At 39.6% G+C, this 21,099-nt stretch overlaps 1 non-coding gene across 1 annotated transcript; it reads right to left on the bottom strand.

Annotated features, from left to right (window-relative positions):
- Window positions 1–431: 431 nt before the first annotated feature.
- TRNAN-GUU lies at window positions 432–505 on the bottom strand. The gene has a single exon. It is a non-coding gene; the product is annotated as a tRNA-Asn (tRNA).
- Window positions 506–21,099: the final 20,594 nt, after the last annotated feature.

Raw genomic sequence — 21,099 nt, forward strand, 5'->3', positions numbered from 1 at the left:
CTCGTCGCCCGCATCGGGCCGCAGGGTGCCCGCCGGAGCCCGGCGAGGCGCGGAAGGGACCTGTGCGGCCTGCGCTTCAGAAACGAGCGAGGAGGACCAGGGCCCCTTGGGGCACTCAGCGGCCTGAGTTTGGGAACTGAGAGACTAGAAGTGAAAGGATGCGGGGGCTTTAAGGCGCTGGATCCTCTCCCCCACCCGGGGGTGAGGGGTTGTTCAGGAAGGGCCCACCTGCGGGTCGGGAGCCGGGGACGGTTGGGGGAGGGCCCTCCAGCGCTCCCGGAAGCTGAAGAGCCACACGCAAGGTGGGCGGCCAAGTGACAACTGCGGTTTCTTTCCCCTCAATCCCTGGATACCGACCTCCGCGTAGTCCGTAGGTCTGAACTCCAAGGATTGTGCAAAAGTTCCGGCGACAAACCGGTAAAAGAGGGGGCCGTCCCTGGGTGGGCTCGAACCACCAACCTTTCGGTTAACAGCCGAACGCGCTAACCGATTGCGCCACAGAGACTCCGATGTCACTTGCTTCTCCAGCTATAGCCTTTATGGAGAATTAGAGAGGCGCTATGTTAACGTTTTTTTCTTTACTGCTGTCTGATTCATATTACTAAAATCAGAATCTTTCACTCAAAATATCTAACCCTCTTCATTTTATTTTCCACCTTTAAAGCATATTGGAAAATTATAAAACAGCAAGATCGAGCAAAATTTCAGATTGCAGCGTGTGTTAAAATACTGTCGTTTCTTTCCAACTCCTGTTTGGAACGTTCTGTTTCAGGAAGATGACTATTTCTGATGTTTCCTTCTATAGGGAGATAAAAATTTTAATCTTGTGAGTTGAGAAACTTTCCTTTTGTTTCAAACTCTTTGTCCAAGTGTTTTGCTCGCTGATCTTCATGATTTACTCGTGTAGCATTCACAAGGTCATCTGAATTGTATTTATTTGCCTTCTTTATTTTTATTTTCAGGTATTATTAAATACATATATGTAATCCCTATTTGTTTGCCATGTACTAACCTATAGTGCAATTATCTGCCACTAACATTTTGTTATTGGAAAAGAGCACTAGGAAAAAGCTACAGTAACACTCACTAGTCCCGTGCATTTTAGTTCATTGCTTGATCGCCCTTCATTCTCCCTAGATGTAGCCTATACGCGCACACGTTTGAGCCATGCCCCTTGAAACGCGGGTTTCGCAGGGTATTTATAACCCAGTTTGAGGAAAGAGAAGTTAAAGAAGAAAAAAGTATGATTTATGACTAACTCCTGAAAATCCCTAGCACAGAAACCCTGTTGGCAAACTTGCTACATCTCTATATATACTCTATATGAACATTTTTCCCTTTGTGTGAATAATTCCAGATGCCTTTCGAGGTACTCTTCAAAGCTCTAAACACTCTTTTTTTCCTCTTCTCAAATAACTCTAGTTTCCACTTGACAACTCTATATTTAAATTTTTAGCAGTTACCGTACAGCTCTGTCCAGAATCCCTCGAGAAAGAATTCGTTTCATGATTTATAGAACTTGTACGCGACTTGCCTCAGTCCAATCAACATTTTGAGTTCCTGTGGTTTGATAAGACAATTTAAATTGGCTTTGGAACCAATTAGCAGAATTCCTTGAAAGCGCCGGGATATTAAACAGCTGTGAACTCACACCAAGCTGTATCACTCCTCTTTCAACAAACGTTTTTTTTATTATGTTATGTTAATTACCATACATTACATCATAAGTTTTTGATGTAGTGTTCCATGATTCATTGTTTGCGTATAACACCCAGTGCTCCATTCAGCACGTGCCCTCCTTAATACCCATCACGAGGCTAACCCATCCCCCCACCCCCTCCCGTTTTCAACAAACTTTTAGAAGTGCACCTGAAAATTCTGAATTTGAAAAAAAAAAATCCAGGAAAAGCTTATAAATAACATATAATGAATGAGTCGTTTCATTTGTGATGCTACCTTCAGATGTGATGATAAAACTTCATTTGTATTTTATGCACCTGTTAATGTGAGCTAACGCTGCCTCACACTGGTTTTTTCCTCTATGAAGATGAGTGTCCTTTCCAGTTATTGTTTCTGTGTCTATTCAGTTAGAACAGACTGCAGGAGGTGCCTCACCACCCCTTCATTCAATATTTACTCTCCTGCTTAAAATAATACTAGAAACAGTTCTGTTCCTGTAAATATCTTTAGCTCCAATCTCTTTTCCTCACTTGTCACCATACAAACATTTTAACTTCTAAAAAGAGAGATGATGAGAAATGGTTGATAAGAAAAACTAATTCAAAAAGGAATATTAATTTGCATACTATGTGTCTATGTGAATACCACATTTGTTTTAAAACTCAATCTTCAAGTCTGGTTCTGTAGTTGTTAATATTTTTTAATAAAATCAGGGGCTATTTCCACAGTTCATTAGCATTGCCCTTTTTTTTTTTTTTGGTGTCTTCACTGGAAAATACTTCAAAAGAACATGTAAATATTAAATATATGAAATGGAATCTCAATGTCTACTCCAGTGATATATATCAAACATAGATTTTATGCAAAATATTCCCTTAGAAAAATAAGAGTATGTGTTGTCATCTAAATCTTTGTGATTATTTAATCTTAGGCCTTATATCTATGCCCAGTTCTTAAACCTAAATTAAGCCCAGTGGATTAATTTTAGAAATATACATGATCTTTTCTTAAATTTCAGGATAATTTAAGATAAACAATTCTTATTGCTTCATTAATACTTAGATCTTTATAATTGCTGAAAGTGGAAAGGACTGAGCATTTTGCCCCCTTTTTGTATATCATACACATTTGAACTGCAACTTTACCTTTTCGAAGAATGTGCCCTATCAAAGAGGCTGACCTGTGCAGATTAATGGGCCTATATATTTTATTTCCTTCTTAGGAAAAGAGAGAGAGAGAGAGAGAAAACATCTGTGCAAATGGGATCCACCTGTCTTAACAAGGCAAGATGGACCACATTGATTTATAGACCTTCCAGGTATCATGAATCCAGTGCTTTCAGATAACGTGCCTCCAGCTTCATACTAACAGAATAGGCAACTCACAGGATTCCCATTAACACACTTGTACATGACCTTAATTCTTTTGAATGACTGTATTTCAGAAAGATGGTGACTGAGTGGCTAAAAGTGAAAAACCCACTGAGACATTTTTTAAAAATCCAGTGAGCTAGAGAAATGATCACCATAAATGGAAGATTGTGGCACCAGGAAAAAAAAGAGAATGCTAAACCAAGTGTCACTAAGAACAAGAGAACTATGAGACCAATTTTCAAAGCCATTGAAATCACATTTTTTATTTTATTTTTTTAAAAATATTTTATTTATTTATTTGACATAGAGAGGCACAGCGAGAGAGGGAACACAAGCAGGGGGAGTGGCAGAGGGAGAAGCAGGTTTCCCACCCAGCAGGGAGCCCAATGCGGGACTCGATCCCAGGACTCTGGGACCATGACCTGAGCTGAAGGCAGACGCTTAACAACTGAGCCACCCAGGAGCCCCGAGATCACATTTTTAAAAGATTTTATTTATTTGAGAGAGAGAGAGAGCATGAGTGGGGGGAAGGCCAGAGAAAAGAGGGAGGGAGAATCTCAAGCGGACTCTACGCTGAGCAGGAAGCCCAATGTAGGGCTGGATCTCATGACCCTGAGATCAGGACCTGAGCCAAAATCAAGAGTCCCACCCTTGACTGAGCCATCTAGGCACCCCTGAAATCACATTTTAAAACTCATTTATAGTAGAGTTGAACCCTTCCAACCAGTCTCAAGCTTAAACTATATTTCCTACTCACAAAAAGTATCATTCCCATTCAAAACTGTTGACTAAGGGTCAGTTATCAGTTTAGCAGGCCAATAGCAGTGTCCAAAACACTATTGGGTCCAGAACACTATTCACAGAGAATAACTGCTTCCATAGTTGACTGTGAGGTTGGGTCTACTCACAAATTAAGAACATTAAGAAAGGTGTATTAGAATATTGTGTCTTCTCATCATTTTTTAAATTGTGTCACTTAGTTGGAATGTCTTGTGAAATTATTCAGATAATTATCTCCCTTTTATTTTCAATTTAATAGACATGATTTAAGAGAAAAGGTAAAAAGAGACAGAAATAATGTATTGATACTGTACCTAGTGGTTTTGATGAAAATTATTAAAAATATAGTTTATTCTTCATGAACTGCTCTTTTGTATATGGAAATCATTTTTATGGCTTTGCCAAATAATACAGATCTAAAATTTTAGTCATTGCTTTTCTCATTAGTGGGGAAGTATTATTCACGAACAGTATTGATGATTTCAACTGTGTTCAGACCAAAAGAATCTTGGATCCAGCTAGAAATGGTGGGGTTTGGGGGAGAACATGGATTTTAGCTTTCTTCTGTATACTTAGGAAACTTCTCCAGAAAGAAAACCCTACAGTTATCTCAGTAACTTTTATAGGTTCTACCCCATAGTCCATTTCTCGACAACACTGTTAATAAAAAAGCCATAGCCTTTTATTTCCCATGATATTTTCACAGAAACACTTTGAGGCAATAGTTTTTCGCTCTGCCATCTACACGGTGAATGTGCTGATAAATTGGCAGTCCTGCCTATCAGTCTGAATTCACCTATTAAAAATTAACATTAAAAAAATCTGAACGGATATCCTCTTTTCATTTCCTTCAAAAGAATAAAGGTAATTAACAGATTCCACAGGGAGACTAAATTCCTCAGCTAGGAACTACATCGGGGTGGGAGGGAAGGGTCAATCAGCTGAGGAACTCAGAAAGAGAGGAGAAAACCAGTATGGGATGAGTTCAGCAAGGTAGCAAGATAGAGAAAGAAGAGCAGTAAATATTGTCTGGCTTGGAGTGAGTATTCCTCTACTTCCTCCTTTAGAGCATTTATCATCTTTGCACTGCTTAATTCACAGAGCTACTGCTAAATAACACACGAATTTATTTCCTTCACTTTTAAAATGTTATACAGATATACTATTTACATTTTCCAAAGATCTATAATTCTGCTTAAAAGAAATGAAAGAAAAAAAAAATCTTAATGCAATCAGAAGGTACAACTTAGATTAAACCAGAGGATCTAAACCATTAAGGCCAAGATGATTTATTCTGGAGAAACACCAGTCACTGTCACAGTCCTAGTGGGCTCCAGATGTTCCCAGTAAAGGGAGAGTGAAAGATATAAGGGTGATGGCACTGCCCCCCCATTTCCACAGTTCCAATATAGCTTCAGGTATAGGAAGTAGGGTGCAGACCAATGCCCCAGGAAGAGCTCCCTCCTTGCAGCTACTTTCCAGAAAATGAATGGGAAACCTTGAACTAAAGTCAACTAAATCATTAGAGTGACTGTACCTTGGAAAGAGCTGGTACTCAATGAGCTATCTACTCAATGAATAGTTAACAATAGCGTCTATCATCTATCTATCTATCTATCTATCTATCTATCTATCTATCTATCTATCATCTATTATATGTATGTGTGTATGCATATATATAAAGCAAGATAAAATAAATCCATATTAAAAAAGAGATTTGGCAATATCACAAAATGATTCACCCTAGGATATTGTAAGTAGCAAGTGCTCTCGGATATTTAAAGTACCATCCCATGAAAAGGATATTTTTCAAATATGTGATAACATGAAAGTACCATCCCATGTCCATTGTTTATGAGGGATGAGGTTATGAGTTTCTGGCCCTGGAAAAGGTAGATGGTGGACCTTTAAGGACACTTCTACTCTTCTAGAAGCCCAAGTTGAAACGTGGCATCCTCTGTTTCCTTTCTTTTATTTCTGACCTTTGGTCAGCCCCAAAGTCATAGATTCTACCTTCCTAACTTCTCTCAACTTTCACGTTGTCTCTTTTGCACTCTCATTCCCACCATTCAATATTAACCCAGTACATTCAATGTACCTTATGTTTCCTTACTTACAGCCAGTCTCCAACAAATGTGTACCTCAAATAATAACATTTAATGAGCATTCACTGTCAAACACATGCATTATATTTACTCTCATCTGCTCTGTAAAATGGATACTATTGTTATGCCCATTTTATGGATAAGAAAACAAATACTTATGGTGGTTTAATATTTAAACTCTAAATCTATTTAAACTTCAAATAATTTGCCCAGGGTACCCTCTGCTGGTCCTTTGTCGTTGTGCCTTGCTTTTGCTCCTCTCTCTATGTAGAATAGCCTCCCTTTGCCATCTTGCCCATTAAAGCCTTATGTTCTCTTTGGCCTCATATAGCGAAGACTTTTCCTCTATGAAACCATTCCTGCTCCCTCAAACCAGATATAATCTTTCCCTCTTGTAAACTGTCTATCTCATTCTCCAAACCTCACATTGTATTGTAGTCATTTTTGTAACTTATTTAATGCTCTCTTCTGATTCATATACTCCTTGAGGTCAGAAATGTGATCCATCTAGAAGCGCTTGGGTGGCCCAGTTGGTTAAGCATCTGCCTTGGCTCAGGTCATGATCCCAGGGTCCTGGGATTGAGCCCCACGTTGGGCTCCCTGCTCAGTGGGGAGCCTGCTTCTCCCTCTCCCCCTGCTTGTGCTCTTTCTCTCTGTCAAATAAATAAATCTTTAAAAAAAAAAAAATGTGATCCATCTTTATACTTCCTGTAGCACTTGACTTAGTATGTTAGATAAATGTATTGGATAATTGAAAATAATAATGAAAATGAAAGATCTATATTAAATATTTTTTTGTAAAATATTAGCAGAGTTGACAGGTTCCTAATAATGAAGCAACCAAAAAATTAGTATAGGAGATTATCAAGAGACATGACAGAAACCTCACATTGGTCCAAGAAGAGACAGTAAGAGTCCAAATCAGTTGTTTCTAGAAAAACTTTTTTTTTAAGTTTAGGAGTACCTGGGTGGCTCAGTCAGTTAAGTGTCTGACTCTTGGTTTTGGCTCAGGTCATGATCTCAGGGTCATGGGCTCTGTGCTAAGTGGAGTCTGCTTGAGGTAGGTTCTCGTTCTCCCTCTCCTTCTGCCCTTCCCCTTGCTTGCACTCTTTAACTAACTAAATAAATAAATCAAATATTTAAAAATAAATTTAAAAAAGAAGTTTTTAAAGTTTAAAAAAATACTGCTATTCCTAAAGGTGATTTTGATACCATTAAGGCCAAAGTGCTATTCTAAGTATTCATTCAACAAATATGAATATAACACTTTGTGTCAGGTGCTCTTCCAAGACCCTTACAGATATTTACTTATTTACGTTTTATAATAACCTTGTGAGGTAGGTCCCATTTTTACCATCACTGTCTAAGAGAGGAAACCTTAGAAGTTAAGTAATTTACCCAAAATCACAGAACTGTAAGTGATAGAGCAAGGATTCGAATTAAGGCAACTTTTCCACACTGCTTTTTTTTTTTTTTTAAAGATTTTATTTATTTGAGAGAGAGAGAGAATGAGAGAGAGAGCATGAGAGGGGGGAGGGTCAGAGGGAGAAGCAGACTCCCCGCTGAGCAGGGAGCCTGATGCGGGACTCGATCCTGGGACTCCGGGATCATGACCTGAGCCAAAGGCAGTCGCTTAACCAACTGAGCCACCCAGGCGCCCCTTCTACACTGCTTTTTTAACCATTAGGCTATGCTGCCTCTTTTTTTAATTACACAATAATTCTTGTACTGTATAATTAAACTTATTTTTAACAATTTGGACACTTTAAAATCTCCCATTAATTAAAATTTTTTATTTGACATAATTTCAGACTTAAATAAAAGCTGCAAGAGTAGCACGAAGAATTCAACCAAAATTTCCAAATGTTAGTATCTTACTACATTGACTTTATCCTGTTTCTTTTTCTCAATATTTTTTCCTCATCTGTTTAAGAATAAATTGTAGACATAATATCTCATAAATACTTCGTGTTTCCTAAAATTAAGGAAATTTATTATATAACCACAGTACAATTATCAAAGTTAGCATTTTAACACTGATACAGCATTATTAGGATTATGTCTTAATATATAGACCTTATTCAGATCTCACCAGTTGTTCCAATAAGGTCCTTTATTACAAAAGAAAATCCATGATCATAATTTGCATTCAACTATCATGTCTTTAGTCTTTTTCTTTTTTTAAGATTTTATTTATTTATTTGACAGAGAAAGAGAGAGAGAGAAAGCACAAGCAGGTGGAGTGGCAGGCAGAGGGAGAGGGAGAAGCAGGCTCCCTGCTGAGCAAGAAGCCCAATGTGAGGCTCAATCCCAGGACCCTGGGATTATGACCTGAGCTGAAGGCAGACACTTAACCGACTGGGCCACCCAGGTGCCCTAGTCTTTTTAATCTATAACTATTCTTGTGTCTGTCCCTGTTTCTCTCTCTTGCATATCATGACATTTCTGAAGAGTACAAGCCAGTTATTTTATAAAATGTTTCTAAATGTCAGGTTGTCTGGTGTTTCCTCATGACTAGATTCAGGTTAGGTACTTTTGCTCCCTCTAACACATTTAGTAAACTGGCCATTGTAACATCAATCTGAAACACTGGTAAAAAAATAATAATAATAATAAAATAAAATAGGCTAGAACAAGCACAAAGATGGGTGATGTTATCATGAGTTTGGCAGAAACAGAACTTCTCAGTATCCCTCCACATCAGACCATATGGATAGTCTCAACTGTTTAAATAGAAATACTCTTGAAATAATAATTTAAATTTTTATTTAGAAATCCCTGAACTGTATCTTTTTAGTTAGTTTCAGTTACATATTCACTAAATAGTTCTGATCTGACACATTATCTCCTGAGAAATACCCACCTGAAAGGGGAATAACCATCGCACAGGATTGGTTCTGATTCTTTGGTAAGATAGAGCCCTCGATGAATGGTCATTGAGTTTTGTAGTTTAAAAACCAATTCTTTTATATACTTGGTGATGAAGAATCAAGTCTTCCACACCTGTTAGCCTCTTGGTGAACAGATAAACTGGAATTTCAAAGACTGCAAGACTAAGACTCACATAGAATTGCTGGCATGTGTCAAGGGATAGCCAAATGTGCCTCCTCTTAGCCTGAACTGCCTTCCACCATTTGTATTAGTCAGGATTCTCCAGAGAAACAGAACTAATAGGATATATACAGATGTATAGAAAGAGATTTATCATGAAGGATTGGCTCTCAGGGTTATGGAGCCTGAGAAGTCCCACAGCTGCTGTCTGCAAGCTGGAGATCCAGAAGGCTTGGTGGTTCCAGTCCAAACACAAAGGCTCTAACAACCGGGGGTGCCAAAGTCTAAGGGCAGAGAAGATAGCTGTCCCAGCTTATGCAGAGAGCAAGTTTGGCCTTCCTCTGCCATTTTGCTCTAGTCAGGCCCTCAACGGATTGGATGATGCCAGCCCACATCGGTAAGGGGGATTTTCTTTACTCAGTCTATGAATTCAAACGCTAATCTCCTCTGAAACCCTCTCCCAGACACACCCAGAAATAATGTTTTCATAGCTTCTCTGGGCATCCATCCCAGTCAAATTGACACATAAAATTATCCATCACACGGTTCTTAAGCATGACCAATAAAATATAAGGAGCAGAGATTTTTTTCAAAGATTTAGTACTGTCTAAATAATCACAAAGATAAAAAATCCTCTCAGAGATAATAGGAGATCCATACACAATTCAACCAGTGATCTCAACAGAAACATTGTGCTAAGTGCTCCCCTTTATCAAAACAAAAGAGTTTACAATCTTTTACTTAGGGAAAAAAGCCTTTCCTTGTTTTAAGGAAAAAGATCTTTCCTTAACTTCTTTAAAAGTTGTATTTAAACAATTCATTACAACTGTCTATGGCAGTCCAAGAGAATTATTTTTTTCCCCTTCATGTGAGTCTCTCCTTGCTCTCATATCTCCTCTACCTAGGAATATTTTTTATACTTTTTTTTCCTATTAAGTGTTTCAATAATAGAAATACAGAGACTACAATTGAATCAACTGACTCTATCATGCTAGAGTCAAGAAATTTTTGGCTTCTGAGAATTCTTATATTTAGAGTAAAGGCATTTTAAATTCTTAGTCTAAGTCCACAGGATAAACTTTTTTTCTAAAATTAATAATTTGAAGGGTTTTGTCTGAAGTGAAATGCTACCTTCTAAGTTAGATTAACATTAAGTATTCTAACAATAGGAATTTGAATATCTCAATTCTTAATTGACTTTTTTTTTTTTTAAAGTAGGCGCCGCACCCGACATGGGGCTTAAACTCAATGACCCTGAGATCAAGAGCTGTATGCTCTACTACTGAGCCAGCTAGGCAACCCCATAATTGACCTTTTAACTGCTTCACAGAATACACAGAGAAAGAGATTGCCAAAGCCCACATCATCAACATAAGTAGAATTATATAAAAGTTCCCTGCCAGGAGCATTTAAATTTAGATTTATGCATACAATTTAGTTATTTTTTTTAAATTTTTTTTATGATTTTATTTCTTTTCTGACAGAGAGAGACACAGAGAGAGAGGGAACACAAGCAGGGGGAGTGGGAGAGGGAGAAGCAGTCTTCCCACAGAGCGGGGAGCCCATGCAGAGCTCCATCCCAGGACCCTGGGATCATGACCTGAGCTGAAGGCAGATGCTTAACGACTGAGCCACCCAGGTGCCCCACAATTTAGTTATTTCAGATGGAAGACTTTGACATGAAGATTTCCTTTCCAACAAGTTATGAAGGTGGGGGACCTGGGTGGCTCAGTTGGTTAAGTGTCTGCCTTTAGCTCAGGTCATGATCCCAGAGTCCTGGGATCAAGCCCCACATTGGGCTCTTTGGCATCAGGCTCCCTGCTCAGCAGAGGAGAGCCTGCTTCTCCCTCTCCTTCTGCTTCTCCTCCTGGTTGTGTATGCACTCTCTCTCTCTGTCAAGTAAGTAAATAAAATCTTAAAAAGTTATGAAAGAAAATCCAGACTCAAAATCCCTTGAATTACCAAGGAATTTGAGAATAAGAATTTCTTCAATGCAATTCACTTTACTGTTTTGGAATGTAGTTGTGGTACTGACATAAGCATAGACATAGAGGTCAATGAAATAGATACGAGAACCCATACATCTGTGGCCAAATGCTTTTCAACAACGGCGCAAACATAATTCAATAGGGAAAAATTAGTCTTTTCAACAAATGGGACAAATACATATCCACATGAAAAAGGATGAAGTTGGATCCCTAACTCATACCATATATAAAAATTAACTCAAAATGGATTAAAGACATTAATGTAAGAGTTTAAAACTGGTAGGAAAAAAAACATTGGCCATAATTTTTATAACCTTGAATTAGGCAATAATTTCTTTTTTAAAAAAGGCACAAGCAATGAAAGAAAAAAGTAGATAAATTGGATGTCATCAATATTTAAAACTTTTGTGCTTCAGAGGACCCTATCAAGAAAGTGGGGGAAAAAAACCCCACAGAATAGGAGAAAATATTTGCAAATCATATATCAGGTAAGGGTTTAAGATCTGGATATATAAAGAACCCTTACAAAGCAATAATAAAGAAAAATAACCCAATTTAAAAATGGGAAAGGATTTGTAGACATACCTCCAAAGAAGATATACAACTGGCCAACAGATAGATGAAAAATTGCTCAATATCATTAGTCACTAGGACAATGCAAATCAAACCACAGTGAGATATCACTTCATATCTACAAATATGGCAATAATAAAAGAGATGGACAATAACAAGTATTGACCAGGATGTGGAGAAATTGGAACCTTTAAACATTGCTGGTGGGAATATAGAGTGATGCAGCCACTTTGGAAAAGTTGGTAGTGCCTCAAAATGTTAAACATAGAGTCACCATAGGACACAGCAGTTCCACTCCTAGACAACTGGAAACAGCCACACAAAAACTTGCAGAACAACGTTCATAGCAGCATTATTCATAATAGCTAAAAGGTGGAAAGAACCTAGTCCATCCATTGATGAATTGATCAAAAAATGTGGTATGTCGAGTTAATGGAATATGATTTTTTTAATTTTATTTTATTATGTTATGTTAATAACCATACATTACATCATTAGTTTTTGATGTAGTGTTCCATGATTCATTGTATAACACCCAGTGCTCCATTCAATATGTGCCCTCTTTAATACCCATCGCCAGGCTGACCCATCCCCCACCCCCCTCCCCTCTAGAACCCTCAGTTTGTTTTTCAGAGTCCATAGTCTCTCATGGTTCGTCTCCCCCTCTGATTCTCCCCCCCTTCATTTTTCCCTTCCTACTATCTTATTTATTTTAACATATAATGTATTATTTGTTTCAGAGGAGTATGATTTAACCATAAAAAGGAAAGAAGGACTGATACATGCTGTAAGATGAATGAAACTTGAATACTTTATGCTAAGGTTTGTTTGTTTGTTTAAAGCTAAGGGAAAGAAGCCAGACACAAAAGACCACATATTGTACGATTCCATTTATATGAAATGTCCAGAATTAGCAAATCCATAGAGACAGAAAGCAGAAGCCAGAAACTAGGGGAAGGGAGGAATGGAGGGTGACTCTGATGGGCATGGGGTTTCTTCTGGGGGTGATGAAAATGATCTGGAATTAGATAGTGGCAATGGTTACACAACTCTGTAGATGCACTGAATTGTTCACTGTAAAGGGGTGAATTTCGTGGTACGTAAATTACATCTCAATACAAATAAATAAAAACAGGGAGCATAACCATGCCTTTGAGTTGTTTACTAGCGTGGAAATGAAGCACAGAGAATTAGCTAACTTTGCTGAAATTAGCAACAGAATCTGCATTCTGATTTGCAAATCTGTGTATTTTAATCTACTAATTCACTGTGATTAGCTGGATCTAACCCAATTCCCATGCTGAAACTGTCATTTAGCTTCCAGTTAATTATTGAAATTTTCTGACAAATTTTGTGGGAAACATTTCCCTGCCTGCTCACTATGCAAAATGCAGTGACTTGATATTTAAATTTACTTCAGTATCTTCAATTTATTTAGGATCAACTTTTAAATTAATTAGTATACATTGATTGAATACCTAGCCTAATCCCAGTACTGTGCACATGGTTGGAAATGTAGAACTCAAGCTCAGAAAGTCAGGGAACTAGAAACATAAATTGAGAAATCATGGGTCAGTGGGTGCTGGTTAAAGTCCTAAGATTGGATGGAATTGCTTAGGGAAGAGTAAGCAGAGAGAAGAAAGGAACTAGAAAGGAACCCTGGGGACAGACGTTTCAGAGCTGTCTGAAATCATTCTACTAGCAGCAAGCGCTGATAAGAAGTGGTTAGTGAATATAGAAGCAGGAGAAAGTTACCCTGCCTGATACAAAACATTGTATCTTTTTTAAAAAAAGATTTTATTTATTTATTTGACAAAGAGAGAGACAGCGAGAGAGGAAACACAAGCAAGGGGGAGTGGGAGAGGGAGAAGCAGGCTCCCTGCTGAGCAGGGAGCACGATGTGGACTTGATTAGAGGACCCTGAGATCAAGACCTGAGCCTAAAGCAGATGCTTAACAACTGAGCCACCCAGGCATCCCCAAAACATTATATCTTATTATATTACATTGTTATTATTTATTTATATGACTGTCTCCCTTGCTCTTCCCTGAGCTCCTCAGGTTTCTGCCTCCCTCTACTGCAAAAAGGTATTTAGATAAGTCACCAAGATCCTCCAAATTGTCAGATTTCATGGACTTTCTCCAGTCCTTATTTTATCACTGTCTTGCATTTGATTCTGCAAACAGGCCATTGCTTTATTTTTTCTTAAGATGTGGACATAAAAATGGTGCTTCTTTCCTGGGGATCCAGAAAAGGCTCTCCCTAGACATAGGACGGAGGTGGCACTTCATAGAATCCTCCCTTTATCATATGCTACTCACCCTCCCTTGCTCCTTGCCCTCGCACCTCACCTCGCACAGTCCCCACCGCAGAATGAAGCCCATGCATAGTTCTCTGTGATTCTGCCTCCATGAAGCTCTACTCAGGGGGCCCAACCAGAGGAAAAAAAACAAAAACAAAAACAAAACTGTGATATCTAATACAACAGAACAATAGTGGGGGTTGAGTCCTGGCTTCATTGAAACAGGTTGCCCTACACAAGCTTCATGAAGCCTCTCTCTCTCTCTCTCTCTCTCTCTCTCGTTTCCCGCTCCTTTGCAGGATCCTCTTCCTCTGTTGAATCTACATATGCACATGCTTCTTCTAGTCTAGTCTACACTCATCCTGAACAAGCTTATTTACTTTCATGTTGTCAACTCAGCATATTGATGCTTATCAATTTATATTTCTTTTCCAGATCTCTTCCTGAGGTCCAACATGATATAGCCATCTTGTCCTTATAGACATCTCAAATTCAATGCAAAAAATGAAGAAAAAAAAAAAAAGGAACTCTTCCTCCCAAGACATGTTTTTCCTATTCCTACTATCATGTATCCTTTAACCCAACCTTGCAAACTAGGAATCACCCTGCCTCTTTCTCTCTCCCAAAACCAACTGACAAAGTAATCCTACCCATTCTACCACCATAACATATTTTAGATCCAGTAAGATTCTCATTAGTTCACCTCATTTTACATCCTGACCATTTCTTTCCTAAATAGCTACCATTAACTCATGGTCTCCCTACCTCCCATCATGACTTTACTCCAATTAAACCCTGCAATCCACTTGAAAGAGTCATCTTTCTAAAATACAAAATTCAACATTTAATTCACCAAATGAATTTTGGTGAAATGGTTCCCAAAGTGTAGACCAAATCACCCTCGATGCCATAGTGAACTCATGGCATTACAGCAGGATATTTTTAATTTTTGAGTGAAATGCAACAATATTTATTAGACACCATACAAACTACCACTATCATGTCATTTGAACATAACTATATTGTATAACAATGAAGAGAACTATTGGGTATTTCCTTTGGCCTAGGGCATCAGGAAAAATTATGGAGACACTAAAGGTACAGTGAACTAAGGAAATTTGGGAACCTACGACCTACCAAATGTGTTCAAGCCCCTCAGCATAGCATAAACTGACCCTTATCCACCTCTCTAGCCTCATTTCTCTCTTTGTCATGCCTTTCTTTCTCCCCCAGTCCTATTCTACAACTCAGCCAGATTGGCTTGTGTCTCCCCAAATATGTCCTTCTTGCTGTCCAGAGTCATTAGGCTCTGACGTCCAAGAGAGTTAGAGACATGGTCTACCCAGGGTCTAAGAGTGAGACCTGGTCCCCTCAACAGAACACAGGATGAAGTAAATAAGCCAGGGAAGTCATTCCATAATCCCTATACTGGGTGGATTCTGTGAGTTGGATTACCTGAAGAAAGAAAAGAATAGAAAGAGAAGAAGAGAAGAGAAGAGAAGAGAAGAGAAGAGAAGAGAAGAGAAGAGAAGAGAAGAGAAGAGAAGAGAAGAAGAGAAGAAGAGAAGAGAAGAGAAGAGAAAGAAGAGAAGAGAAGAGAAAGAAGAGAAGAGAAGAGAAGAGAGAGAAGAGAAGAGAAGAGAAGAGAAGAGAAGAGAAGAGAAGAGAAGAGAAGAGAAGAGAAAAGAGAAGAGAAAGAAGAGAAGAGAAGAGAAGAGAAGAGAAGAGAAGAGAAGAGAAGAAGAGAAGAATTGGTTGGCTATTCTTTGGAATTCCACTTGCATTTGTCAGGTCAATGGAAGAGGCCAGCCCTCCCCTGGTTCCTGTCCTGCTCCCCATTTTCTGTAGACATCTGTATTTTTCTAGGGTGGGAAACAGCCAACAGTGAGATTGTTTTTGTTAATGGCTGTACTACCCCCTGCCCTTCCCTGAAAAGAAGCATAGCATCTGAGTGACATAAATGACTGCTCCTTTCTTTGTGCTCTATTTTATTTCATTGTATCACCGAGATTCTTTTGCACTTACCTGTTCACCTGTGCCCTCCACTAGACCATAAACTTGTGGAGGGCCAAGACTACACATGAGTCACTGCTATATTCTCTTCACCTAGCAGAGAGTCTGATACATATTAAGTGATGAGTGGATATTTGATGACAGGTGGGGATACTCAACACTATACAAAGGAGGAGAGTGGATATTCCATGAATGAATAAATTTCAAGGAGGGTGTGTTTGAGCCCCACAAAAAGTTCAAGTAAATTAGAAAATAAACATTGTCCATTGGATGCAAAAGCCTAAAAGTCATTAATGACCTTAAAGATGTTTCAAGAGAGTGACTGGGACAAGCTGGTTTGCAGGTATTGAGGAACAAACTGGAATATGTGGCAGACAGTGTTTACTGCCTCCCCCAAAGTCATCCCCCCATTTACTTCTTGCTAAACACAACTCCAGTTTTATCTGGGTATAGAGAAGATTCCCTTTGATGTAGAAAGGTGGACCCAGCCCCTAAACTAGGGGTGATAATATGGTAAAGTGCTGGCTAATGACATGTAAGGGGAAAACCTTGAGTGGGTTATTTTGGAAAATATTGTACCTCCTTAAGAAGAGAAGAGCTCATGAAGAATAAGCTTTTTGCCTGCCTTCCCACCTTTGAACCCAATGTGAAGATGTGATTCCTGAAGTTGTGGCAGCCATTTTGCAACCATGATGTGAAGGCCAAATGACTTGCAGAGGTCTGACATCACTGAATCCAAGAAAACACCAGCAACTCTTCACCTATAGACTTCTTGTCACATAAGAAAAATGAACTTCTATTTTAGCTGAGTTTTCTGTCACACTCTTACTGATACAGGAAGAGGGAAACGAGAGACAGCAAGTACAGACCCCTCTTTAAAATGGGCATACTACAAATAATACAGATTGGCAGCTACAGGACATAGAGATTTTTTGACAGCATTTGGAAATGAGGCTGGAAATGCAAAAGAAATGAGGTTGCAGGGGCCTTTAATGCCTTAAAGAGACTTGGGCTTCAATTTTGTTGGTAATAGGGAGTCACAGAAGGTTTTTGAGTAGTTTGGGAACTTTCAGAAGATTTCGGCAGGATCCACATATACCAAAGAGTGATGCTTCTCTTTGTCTAATTTTCTGACCTTTATTTGACATGATTGTACTGGCAATGCCCGCGGTGTGACTCACTTGGTGTGTAAACCTCCTCAGTTCACACATGAGTGAGCCAAACAATAACCATGTGGCTTTGTGGTGCTTGTTGACCTAATACAAACATAAAGGCTCAAAGCAAATGAAATGTTACATCGTTTCATGCTGCCATAATATGAATACTCCCAGAGGAAGTTACAAGTAAACAAAACTTCTGTTAATGAAAAGTAGTGATGGTAGAAATAAACACTGTATGAACTCTTGCCATATGAAATGAGAAAATGAGACCACATATATACTTCCAAAATACTGATTCCTGATATTTAATCTGCACAAAAATACTAGACGTGCCTAAATAATAAATCTTGCATGCTAGGCCTGAAACTATTAGATTTTTCGAGTGTTTCTATAATGGTATGGAGGGTTTTTAATTTGCTCACTTTAGAAAACATTTTTAATGATTTCATCACATAAGAATAAATGCTCTTATGCTGATTCATGGTTTTGAACATGTTTCTCTCTTCCCACTAAATCCACTCAGAAAACAAGTTTACAACAGAGAGACATCAAACTAGGGGAAAATCTTTGCTGTGAAGATCATTTAACATTCAAAGACTCTACAGGAAAAATATTGAGGAGTGTTTACTTTTATTGTCATACATGTGAATGCCACCTTACAAGGATTATTATGGGCTAAGAAAAAGAAATGTGTAATTTTTTGGTTTTTGGACTAGGAATTAATGTTAGAGAATTTTAAATAAATTTTAACAAACTTATAAAAAAGTACAAGGAACAAAAAGGGATAACATCTTGCTATTGTTGCCTCTGATCATTTTACAAAGAGACACCCCCTTTGGACTTCTTCCTATTCCCCTCCTTCCTTCTTTCCTTCTTCCTAAAAGGAAATCACTTTTTTTGAAGTCAGTATGTAGCTTTCCTGTTAACAGTACTATATGTTTGCTTATATAATATGTAATTTATCATTTCCTCTATGGACTGTGCATTCTAATCATTCCTTACTCCAAGATCATGAAGATATTCTCCTGTATTACATTCCAATATTTTTGAATTTCTATTTTTTTTAACTTAGGTTTTTAATCTCTCTGAAGTTTATGAGTGGAGGCAGGTCATGATCTAATTTTCTCTTTTTCAATATGATTTTTTAATGAAATAAAGAATTAATCACTCCTTTATAATCTGTAAACTTCTCAACAACAGACTCCATGTTTTACCTGTATCCTTCTCAATATATTGCCACAGGGGGTTTGAACATTACTGGTACTTAATATATACATACATATTTTGGATAACTGATACATTTTTCTAGCCCCTATTGCTTAGAGGATATACAAAGTTGTCCATCTAGATTAATCTGAGTTGTGCCTTAATTTATCCCCCCTGAACAGGAAATAACAGCTTAATGAGATTAACTTGGTATAAGTACTGAATCATTCCAATTAAACTAAAGGGTATTAATAACTTCCCTAACTTTGCCCATTTTAAGAAAGCTTGTCTGGGGAAAAAAAAAAACCTACCTACCCTTCAAATTAGACTCATCTTATTTGTTCATCTATGAGGAGAAAAGCATAACAAAGCAGGACCTTGAATTAAAAACAAGTTTTAACCTATTTTTATAAGACTTGTAAGTCAACTATTTTAGTCAGGAGAAAACCTGTGCGAAACTAAATTTGATAAACATATTTTGAGGGTATCAATCTACAGATTTAGGCTCTTAATAAGGCCTAGTTACATTGATTTAGTTCTTGCCAAGACCTGCTTCCTTTCTCCTTTCTTTCACAAAGAAATAATCCGAAAGTGAGATATATAACCGAACTATGATCAAAGGCAATTCATGAAAAGCAAGGAAGGTGACTTTTAAAAAGAAACATTCTAAGATTCCTTCAAGAAATACTTCCCTAATACATTTTTTTAAGTCTCCTTATAAAATTTTGATCTTTTCAAATAATTCCAGGAGCATTAGAGTCACATAAGGGATGAACATTTGTGGTTCGTTTTGTTTTTGTTTTTGTTTTTTGTTTTCTGGAGGATATGGTTCTGACAGACCATAGTGAGGAGGTAAAACTGGCCAGAAAAATATGAGAATGCACTGGTAAACATGAACAAAGTGAAATACAGTTGACTTAAAAACATATTAGGAAGCAAAATCATTTTGTTTTCAAAATACTGTATGTAGATTAACCTTTTTACCAAGACTAAAAGAGGCACTCAGGTCAGAAAATGATGTCCATGCTTTCGCATTTGTATTGACTTAAGTCTTTCACTTGAAATAGCTTCTCTCAGCTGCTTCTTATACAGAACACAGGCAAATTCCTCCCAGCCAAAAGCAAAAAACCGAACCAAACCCAAGAGTCTCCACTACGAAGATAACTACAATCAGGACATACCACCTTCTGCTTTATCTTTAATGTAGCAGCATATTTCTCATTGTTTCACTGAACAGCGCTTAGAGACCTTGAACTTCAAAATCATAAAACGTCTAGAGAAACTATCCGAGAACCTCAATTTGGGGGCGTTACCTATTCAAAAGCATTTGTCTCTTGAAAGAGTTCATTCTTTTTTTTTTTTTTTTTGAAGGGATCAAAGTCAGCTATGAGTGTAAAATAAAAAGTAATTTAAAAAAAAGGTTATCCTTAAAAACATAACTATCTTAGCGCCTGGGGTTCCCTCTGTTCAAAATAAAAGAAAAATATGATTCCCATTGCTGTCTTCTTTGCATGCTTCTCTTAAAATTGGCATTGGAAGTCCCCTGGGAAACTGAGATTCAGAGTCCGTATCTACCCCAACCATGCCGTGCCTTCGAACGCTGCAAAACCGAGATTCGAGATTCTTCTCTCCCCCCCTCTCTCTCTTTTAAAGGTATTCACTTCGGCGTCATCCCTGAGCCTCCTCCTGGGCGGGGGCGCTCGGCTGGTGAGCCGGTGTCTGTCGCGCGAGTCCGGGAGCAGCGCCTGGGGTGACTGAAGGCTAAGGTCCCTGCGGCTGCCAGGCCAGAGCGCGACTAATTAAAGGAGATTCTTGGGTCCTAAAAGAAAACCTTTCTTTACCAAACCAAGTCACTACCTCCCCTCACCATCCCTACCCTCCGCACCGCTCCCTGACACACAGACACACACACACACACACACACACACACAAAATAAAGTGAGACGGGCGGGGGAGTGCGAGCCCAGAAAGGGAACTGAGAAGAAAAGCGCCTGTGACACAAAATGGAGAAAGAGGAACCGAGAGGGGAAAGAAAAGAAGGAAAAGCGGGGGAAAGGAGGTTATGAATAAGAAAAGGAAACGGGTGGTGGGGCGTACAGGGAGGACAGCAAGGGAGCGGAACGTTGAAGGACAAGGGGGGTGGGGGGAACCGACGAACTGAGAGGCAGAGGAGGAAAGAAAGACGTTCCAGATGCCGAGGCTCCATTTTCAGCAGCGCCATATTCGCTTTTCCTTTCGCCGCTTTCTGTTGGGTTTTGTTTGCAGGCGGTGGACAGGCGCCAGCACATTTCTGCAGCTTCAGCAGCTTTGGTCCGACAGATGGGGAGGGACGGAGGGCCCGGGCGGGGACGAGCGTCCTCGGCCGGGCCTGGCGCGGCCCCCTCGCCGGCCGGGACCTCCCGCGCACCTCCCGCCCCCGCGCCTCCGCGCGGCGCGTCTGCCTCCAGCTCGGCTCGGGCCGGGAGGGAACACCCGCCCGGGCCCCGCCGCAGCCCCAGTGCCGCGCCGAGCCCTCCAGTTCCGCCCACGGTGGTGGCTGCGGGCGCGTGCTGCCGCGGGGATGGGGAACCGAGAAGCGTCGAAGAAAGAAACTGAAAAAGACAAATTAAACCCTTGGGGAGGAGGCGAGGGGGGGCGCACGCTGGGGGACAGCGAGGAGGGGCGCCCGAAAATAGCTCCTTCCTCGAGGGAGCCGGGGCCAGGGCCCGCACTCGGCCGGCGGGGCCACCTCCACCTGCGCGGGGCGGCGGGGGCGGACCGGGCCTCGGTTCGCGCGCTCCCGCCGGGGCCGCGTCCTCAGCCACTGGGAGCCCCGGCTGCCCGACGCGGCTCCTGGCCCAGGCCGCCAGGCCTCTCCGGGCTGCCGAA

Source organism: Phoca vitulina, unplaced genomic scaffold (genome assembly GCF_004348235.1).
Source record: "Phoca vitulina isolate PV1807 unplaced genomic scaffold, GSC_HSeal_1.0 scaffold33, whole genome shotgun sequence".
Taxonomy (NCBI): domain Eukaryota; kingdom Metazoa; phylum Chordata; class Mammalia; order Carnivora; family Phocidae; genus Phoca; species Phoca vitulina.